Genomic DNA, 5,863 nt, shown 5'->3' with positions numbered 1-5,863 from the left:
GCTTTAATAATTTTTAATAGCAAGGTTATAATGCCTTTTTATCTCCCTTCTAAAATGTCTCATATTGGTTTTGTGATCCCTGCTTGGGGTGCTCATTAACCTCCAAGGCAAGAGGCAAGTGATTTAATTAGTTGTGCAATTGTGTCTTTCCTCTCTGAATATTTCCTATTATATTAAATCACATTTCCTGAATCAGGAGGACCCCACAGGCAAGAGAAATGCTTATAGATTTTATAGGTTTATTTAAGTTACTAAAATGGAAAGAACTATCATGGGTTTGAATAGCAGTAGCAATAAAATAGAATCCCAGTTCTGCAGGCACCATGTAGTAATTTGTTTCTAGGCAGTAGGCTATGTGCTCTTGGAGGAAAAAGAAAAAATGTGTCCCAGAAATGGCTTACTCATACAGTAATGTTAATGATCTGGTGAATTGCCTGAAAATGGGCACAGTCTAGGGTAAACCTCCTTGAAGACCCTTTGTAAGTAGGCTAGAGTCTAATTCTTTCCTCATACATTATTCTAGCCATTGAACTCATTTGCAATTTCCCAAAATCACAGAATTTCAGAGCTGTAGAGGACCTACAATATCTTAGACTCTAGTGGCTTCTCAAACTTGTTTTTTTTTTTTTTTTCTCAGCAGAATCTTTTCTCAAAACCATACACAAAAGTTTGGTATACAGTTTTGATAAAAGTGCAGCTGCTCTGTTTGGCATGAGGTTGAGGCCCAGAGCCTCCCTTGCTCTACCTCTTCCCTTCTTGTGTATCTCCTTCGAGTTCCCACATGGAGGTTTAAGAACCCTGAAGAATCTGGTGGGAAAATGACTCATCCAGTCCATTATTTGGTTTTAAAAAACATTTGGTGTGGTGTCCCTTTGGTGGACTAAAGTAAAAGAATGACATAATTCGTGTCTTCACAGAGTTCACAGTCTACTAGGAGACTTACAGACATAAACAAGCTGTTTTAGACCCATGCTTAGTGTGCTAATCGTTGCATATTGAAGGGACACTTAATGTGACCTGGGGGTTAGTTATCAAGAATAAGTTCCTGACATAAGGGACAATATTGATATCTGAAGGATAACTAGGAATAAACTATACAAAATGGGAATCTACCCACCCATGCATTGCCATTGAGTCAATTTTGACTTGTAATGACCCCATACCAAAACCAAACATAACCCACTGCCATCAACTGGATTCCAACTCATAATGACCCCCATTATGTTTCCAAGGCTGTAAATCTTTACAGAAGTAGATTGCCTCATCTTCCTCCTGCATAACAGCTGGTGTGTTTGAACCACTGACCTTCTTTCTGGTTAGCAGCCAGATGTCTTACCTGCTATGCCACCAAGAGCTCCTAATGACTCTATAGAACAGAATTGCCCAGTGGTGTTCCCAAGACTGTAATCATTATAGAAGCAGGCTGCCACATCTTTCTCTTGCAAAACAGCTGGTGATTTTGAACTGCCGACCTTTCAGTTTGTAGTCGAGCACTTTAACCACTGCACTACCAAGGCTCCTTCAAAATGGGAATGTTATATGCCATTGAGTCGGCCCTGACTCATAGTGACACCTCCTTGGGTTGCCGAGGCAGTATCACTACAGAAGTAGATTGCCCCATCTTCCTTCCGAGGAGTAGCTGGTGGGTTTGAACTGCTAGCCCTCTGGTTAGCAGTCAAATGTCTTAGGCACTACGCTACCAGAGCTCCTAAAAGTAGGGACTAGGGACACACAATCTGTCTTTTGTCAGCCTTTCCAATGTTTTCTTGCTCCCAGTGTCTGGAAGAAACAAGGCATGAGTTAATATTTAGATGGCATCTGCTATCCTTTTAGTAAACAATTATCCTTGTAATGCTTGAATTGGTATGCAATGGTGTCCACAATTGGAATTCCATGTCTCTGACTTGGCATTGAAGTCATCAGATGACTTCAGGGTACCAGGGGGTCCTTTGGCTTATAATTTTCCCAGATTCACACCTGTGAAATAACTGCTTAACTATCCTAATCTCATAGGGAAGAATACAATTTTGTAATCCACCCTGTCCTCATCACCCTTAATATCCTCATGAGGAGGGCCTCTGCGTCCCAGTGGTTTTTTCCCTATAAAATGCAGTTTGGAATACAATAAGTCTCCTCATGTTTGCTCCCTTAATCAGGGAAGCCTGCTCATTAGTTCAGTGATCCCACCTGGTCTCCCTTGCTGTCATTTGCTTCATGATGGGGGACTGAAGATGGAGAGGCCACAGTCGGGTTTCACTTCCATTTAATTAGGTTGAATAGCATCCCGGCAATAGTGTGCCATCTGAAAGTGATCCTTCCACGTTCAAGAGGAGAGTCGGGCAATTTGCTTATTTGTTTCACATTGCTATATGTTATGGATTGAATTGTGTCCCCCAACAATCTGTGTTGTAAATCCTAACACCTATACCTGTAGTTATCATCCCATCCGGAAATGGATTTTCTTCGTTATGTTAGTGCAGCGGTATTAACGTAGAGTGGGTCTTCAGTCAGTTTCTTTTGAGATATAAAAAAGCAAATTGAGCAAGCAACCAAGGGAGAAGAGAAATGCCAAGCCACGTGAAGACTGCTGAGGAACAGAAGCTGAAGGGACAAAGACCTTACTCCAGAGCCAACAGACAGAAAGATTTCCCCTAGAGCTGGCACTGCAAATTCAGACTACTAGCCTCCTAACTATGAGAAAATAATCTTTTTTGTTAAAGCAAAAAAAAAATTCAGTTTATAAAATTACTCTTTTGTATTCTAGAGATGATCACAGTGCCTCATCAGAAGGAAAACAAAACCCGCTGCCTTCAAGTCTGTCCTGACCCTTTAGGACTGAGCAGAACAGCCCACAGGGTTTCCAAGACTGTAATCTTCACGGAAGCAAAGCCCAAACCAAGCCCATTGCCGTGGAGTTGATTCTGACTCACAGTGCCCTTACAGGACAGAGTAGTACTGCCCCACAGGGTTTCCAAGGCTGTCAGTCTTTAGGGAAGATAGTGGCCTCATTTTTCTCCTGCGGAGCCGGTGGTGGGTCCAAACTCCCGACCTTTAGGTCAGTAGCCAAATGCTTTAACTGCTATGCCACCAGAGCTCTTTCAAAAGGAAAAGGTACAGTAATTAAGTGAATGAGTTATGGAACAACTTAAAATGTGCTATATGGAGCATTTATATTTTTAGAAAATGATTTCTTTATTAATTGGATTTTATTGGTTGGCAACAGTTGCTTTGTTACATCATGTATTCATAGAATTATAAAAATAGAATTAGGTTAAGATGGTGGCATAGTGATGTTCTCTGTTTTTATTAATTTTCTTTAAGATTATTTTTCAGGTATTAAAAAAAAGGGGAAATGTAAGGATCCCTGGTGGTGCAGTGGTTAAAGCACTTGGCTGTGAAGCAGAAGTTTGGTGGTTTGAACCTCCCAGCTGTTCCGCAGGAGAAAGATGTGGCAGCCTGCTTCTGTAAAGATTACAGCCCTGGAAACTATATGGAGCAGTTCTCCTCTGTCCTGTAGGATTCTATGAGTCAGAATTGACTCAACAACGGTGGGTTTTTTTCTTTGGTTTATAGCTTTTATGGCTGAAAATAAATGCTTTTATGTCTCCCAAAAAAAAAAAGGAAAGGAAGCAGTGAACTCTGCAGTTGGTTTTAATCTGGGTCCCCAAGAAACAGAGCCTAGAAGTAGAGATTAGGTGCTAATGCTTTAATTGAGAAATTCAATCCAAGGAAGACGACAGTGAGGGAAAAGGGGGAGAAGCAACTCTAGGTGCTGTGTTACCATACTGGTCAAGACATTATGCTGTTGGGCAAATACATCCTCTCAGCCATCGAGTCTCCAGAAAGATAGTACCAAGAGATTGTGCCTTAGAGCAGTCCATGGGAGGAACACAAGGCAAGATATTTACCTGAATGATATCTTCTTCTTTCTTTTTTCTACTGGTCAATGTTTATTTGTGGTGAATGTAATGGATTGAATTATGTCTCCCTAAAATATATGTTGAGATCCTAACCGGTGAATGTGACCCTGTTTGCAAATAGCATTTTTCTTTTACTAGGCTTATGTTAATGAGGTTGTACCAGTGTACCTTGGGTCCTAACCCTGATATTTTCTGAGTGGGGTGTTATTATGGGGAGTACAGATACTGAGAGACAGACATGCAGGGGGAGACACCATGTGATGACAGCAGAGCCAAGTGTATGTACAAGTAATAAGGGAACACCAGGGATTGTCATCAGTCATCAGAAACAAGGAGACATGCCCGAGGCCCTGATTGGGAGCTCTGGTGGCATAGTGCTCAAGGTGTTTCACTACTAACCAGAAGGCTGGTGGTTCAAACCCATCAGCCACTCCTCAGAAGGAAGATTGGGCAATCTACTTCCGTAGAGATACTGCCTCGGGAACCCAAGGAGGGGTCGCCTTCTTTTTCACTTTATCCATGCTCCTTTCATATACTTTTGCTTATAAGCAACTTACAGGGCAACTCAGCAATATCTCTCACCATTTTAAATGTGCATAGCCCTTGACACAGCAAGTGCATATTTCTATTTTCGTATTGTCCATATTTCATCTGACTCAACGGTGGTAAGGATTTTTTTTTTTTTTTTGAGACCCTGATTTATTTATTTATTCTTTAAAGCTCCCCACTTTGTGGTATTGCCTGGTATAGCAGCACTAAAGTCAAGCAGCAAGAGTAGCCAGAAACTTGGGGCCCATGTAGAGGGCCTGGTCGTTAGGAACATTAAATGGGGTGTCTCATAGACAATACCTGATTGGCACCAGCTGAGGAACCATGCAGCCTAAGGAGGGTAGTTTAATATTAGGAGCAAGTAAGGCTACGCAAGTGGCTGAGGCTTAGCAGACGTGGCCAGAGGGAGTCTGAGCAAAATACACTGAAAAATCACAAATAAATCCTAGCTGCAGCCCCCACGAAAACAAAAAACTCTGAGTTAGTCACTGGGCTTTAGTGTAAGCTGTCTTGATCCACACTGGTCTGACTTCCCCCTAGTATGACCGTTTTCACTTTGAAACAGAGAAAAACTAAAAGCCAGGGCAGGAGGCTAACTAGATGTGGTGGAAAGTATTCTAAAGTGGTATCTCCTATTTGAGGTCGTTAGCTGCCGTTCTTCCTACCCCCTTCCCCACTTACCATACTCTCAAAGCCACTCAGGAGGAAATGGCAGGCCTCAACGTGCATATTGAAATACAACAAGCATCCATCTCCATCCCTGTGCATGCAGACTAAAGGCTGAAGTGAAGGGAACGTGAGAGAGAAGAGCAACGAACCCTACTCCGCAAGAGCAGAGGCCCTCAGGGAAATAGGGAAAAAAAAAAAAATCATAGCAAAGCTCTCTATGCTTCAAAGTAAATAAAAACAGAGTCTTTGGGAAATTAATTCAAAGAAGAGATAAGAGATCCAATAACAATTAGGAAACAGGAGGTAAAAACGAAACCGATAAAAGTATAAGGAAACAAACTGTTATTTTCGGAGATAAAAGTTACATTCAAAGCAGACGACGATCAGCAGAAGAGCATAACAGGAAAGGCACTGGCATGGGTGACGGGTGTAAGGGAATCGGTGAGCTACCGGAAAGCCGGTCCCTTCCCCCGGGAACTTCTTGCTCTAACCTCTCACCGAATCCTGTCAGTTCTCCTGCACATATGCCTGAAGTCTGTCTAGCTGTAACTCCATCCCCATCTAGTCCACGATCAGCACACCAGCACTTGCTGGGATGGCCATCACAGTTGCCCAGCTGGCCTGCTCACTTCTGCCTCTGTCCAGGCCAGTCCTTTCTCCTCAGAGCAGTCAGAGTCCTCTTTAAAAATACGGATTTGAGAAGGAAGATGGCGGACTAGGCAGAA

Source organism: Orycteropus afer, unplaced genomic scaffold (assembly GCF_000298275.1).
Source record: "Orycteropus afer afer isolate SDZICR_OR568_19922 unplaced genomic scaffold, OryAfe1.0 scaffold00361, whole genome shotgun sequence".
NCBI classification, from domain to species: Eukaryota; Metazoa; Chordata; class Mammalia; order Tubulidentata; family Orycteropodidae; genus Orycteropus; species Orycteropus afer.
Note: the sequence above shows the minus strand (reverse complement) of the source record.